The following is a 3,460-nucleotide window of genomic DNA, read 5'->3' as shown; positions in this document are numbered from 1 at the left end:
GTGAAGTCATGTGACCGTGCTGTAGTTCCTTTATAGCCCAACATTAGCTACCTTTAGCTTAGCGGTGATGACGTGAAGTCATGTGACCGTGCTGTGGGGGAGAGTTAGTCTGGGCATTTAGCATTTCACACAAGCTGAGAAATACATCAGTAAAAATACCCAACTGGTGAATTAAAAGTGTCTAAATGAGACGACTAAACGCCATCACGCCCAACAATAGCCCCTTTAGCTTAGCGGTGTGAGTGAAGTCATGTGACCGTGTGTAGTTCTTTATAGTTCCTTTATAGCCCAACATTAGCCTCCTTTAGCTTAGCGGTGGTGACGTGAATTCATGTGACCGTGCTGTAGTTCCTTTATAGCCCAACATTAGCTTGGAGGGAACCAGGGAGATGCTAACTTCAGGGTCCAATACAGAAAACAAAATGATATTCCTGCACTCATCTATTCTGCTAAACATATTGAGTGTTGATGTTTTATCACTACTACAATATCAGCACTTGGCAATGGTATTTTTTGTTATGATTTAAAGGTATTGTGAGGAGTTTTTGGTTAGTGGTTGTACTGCAAAGAAAGGAAGCAAGGTGCCGACAAAGGCAGCACAAAGAGAACATTCCTAGCTGTCTAACATAGATGCTAGCAAACATTTCATTATTTTGAATATGGTGAAATTAGACGTTAATATGGACAAAATATGGACCAATACAAACAGAAGTCATAGCGATATTATGCTGAATGCTCAGAAACGCTGACATCAGGTCTGTCTCTGTACAGTGACGTGGGAAAAAGGCGGGAAAATTGTAGAAGAGACAGATGAGAAAGGAGTAGAGCGTCTTCTTTAAAACGACCAGAAGTAGAAGATATTGCAGAGAACAGGCGGAGACAGGGATTTGAAATGAGTTTTGGAAACACTTTCGTGGTCTTACCTTTAGTTGAGACGACAGCAGCAGCAGAAACATGGAAGAGAAAGAGACTTTGTTAGCATCATGGCTGCAAAACCATCTCTGCATTATCGTGCAAACATAGTTCTGAAAGTGTAATTGATTTATTACAGTTGTTTTTGTAAGACTAGAGAAGTGCACCAAACTTCGTAAATATATTGGAAATCAAACATGTACTGTGATTAAGTACAACTTGAGGTACTTGTACTTTACTTGAGTATTTTCCTATAGGCTACCCTGCCATAATACTTCACTACAATAATAGCTACATTATTACCTCAACTGTATTTATCTTTAAGCTTAAGTGACTTCATGAAATTAAGGGTTAAAAAAACATGATATTTTTATAATTATTTACTGTGTTTAAGTGCAACTTGAGGTACTTGTACTTTACGTGAGTATTTTCTTATCCTGCCATAATACTCCACTACAATTAAGATAATAAGATTAGATGTCCTTTATTGATCCCAATTTGGGAAATGTTTGCATTGCAGCAGCATAAAAAATAAAGCATTGCACATAAATAGAAATTAAAAGAGTAGGAATAAAAAATTCTAAAATGTAAACATCTCAAAATAGAAATAAAACAGCATTAAAAAAGTATACAAGTTGAAATACCAATTTACAGTAAACTAAATAAGCAGGATATTATATACACATTAAAGGTGGGGTATGTCGTTTTGGAGAAACCAGCTCGAGTGGCTAGAATTTGAAAATACACAGCCGGAAGAAATCTGCCACCTCCTTCAGAGCCCCTCCTCCAACACACACGAACGCGCACATGACCAATGAGGGCACGAGATAAGTTTGTGCACAGATGGAAGGCTGACAGGCAGGTAGGCCATCCAGTTACTTTAGCCGGCTCAGATGATTGGTCGTGCTTTTTACAGCGAGCTTCCACAGATGATATTTTTTATGTATTTTTTCTCAAAGCACTTTAAGATATTCATTGCTATCGGGATGTTAAGAGCATTCCATGGAATATAACAAAAAGTGTATCTCGAGCCGGTTTCTCAAACTTACCTACCCCACCTTTAACTACAAGAAACTGAAAGGCATGGGACCACTGTCGACCCATATGCACTCACATTGCCCACCACTACACTCTTCAGGACACACAGTACATGCCTTCATGATGTCTTGTTTATATATCCTTCCAATCAACTGTTTTCTAGCTCAAGAACAAACACACAGATGATATTTCACCGTGATTCCTTCATTTTAAACGCTTCCTGGAGACGTTGACCGGCACCAATTTCTTCTAATGGGAACGCTGTGTAGCTTATCATGAGTTTGACAATCAAACACACACTCACTAAAAAGCCTCCGAGCAAGAGTCAGCGTTACGTGATAGCACGGTGACCTCATGTTTCTGAAATTAGCTCTCAATCTGCAACGAATTGGAAAACAATCTACTACGGCTTCCACAGATGATATTTTTTATGGATTTGTTGTCAAAGCACTTCAGATATTCATTGCTATCGGGATGTTAAGAGCATTCCATGGAATATAACAAAAAGTGTATCTCGAGCCGGTTTCTCAAACGTACCTACCCCACCTTTAAGGTAAATACCATATAAGATCAATTCAATAATTGAGGATAAAAACACAAAAGGGCTAAAACATCTATTTTGCTCCTGACCACGTCATCTCGGTTACCAATCCTAATAAAGTAAGAAGCCCATTTCTGTTGGATTTTCTTGTTATTTGAGTGGTTGTAAGCCCTGAATGAATGTGGTTAGTATTTATAACATATTCAAAGGGGACCTATCATGCAAAATGCACTTTGTGATGTCTTTTATACATAAATATGTGTCCCCGGTGCGTTGGGGAACTCACGCAGCGTCAGAAAATAAAACCTTCTCTCTTTTCCTCCGTACCCAAATCTTTTAAAAACGGGTGTACAACGAGCGGATTCAGATACCTGGCGTGTTTTGGACGCAATCTCGTTTTTGTTTACATTAGCAAGCCACGCAAACACTCAGAGCTAACCTGTACTGAAGAGCACATGTGTTTAAAAAGCAGGAAATAAAAAAAGAACTCACCTTGTGATAAACCTGCAAGAGAAAAAGCATTTGAGCTCCATACTACACTGAACAAAAATATAAATGCAACACTTTTGTTTTTGCTCCCATTTTTCATGAGATGAACTCAAAGATCTAAAACATTTTCTATATACACAAAATAACCATTTCTCTCAAATATTGTTCACAAATCTGAAAAAATCTGTGATAGTGAGCACTTCTCCTTTGCCGAGATAATCCATCCCACCTCACAGGTGTGGCATATCAAGATGATGATTACAGCATGATTATTGCACAGGTGTGCCTTAGGCTGGCCACAATAAAAGGCCACTCTGAAAAGTGCAGTTTTGCTTTATTGGGGGGGTCTGGGGGGGTCCGAAAACCCTAGGGTTAAACCCTAACTCTAACCCTAACATGTCACCCATTGAGCATGTTTGGGATGCTCTGGATCGGCGTATACGACAGCGTGTTCCAGTTCCTGCCAATATCCAGCAACTT

Source organism: Notothenia coriiceps, unplaced genomic scaffold, assembly GCF_000735185.1.
Source record: "Notothenia coriiceps isolate Sejong01 unplaced genomic scaffold, NC01 NC01_scaffold00003685, whole genome shotgun sequence".
In the NCBI taxonomy this organism is placed as follows: domain Eukaryota; kingdom Metazoa; phylum Chordata; class Actinopteri; order Perciformes; family Nototheniidae; genus Notothenia; species Notothenia coriiceps.
This window is presented reverse-complemented; position numbering follows the sequence as displayed.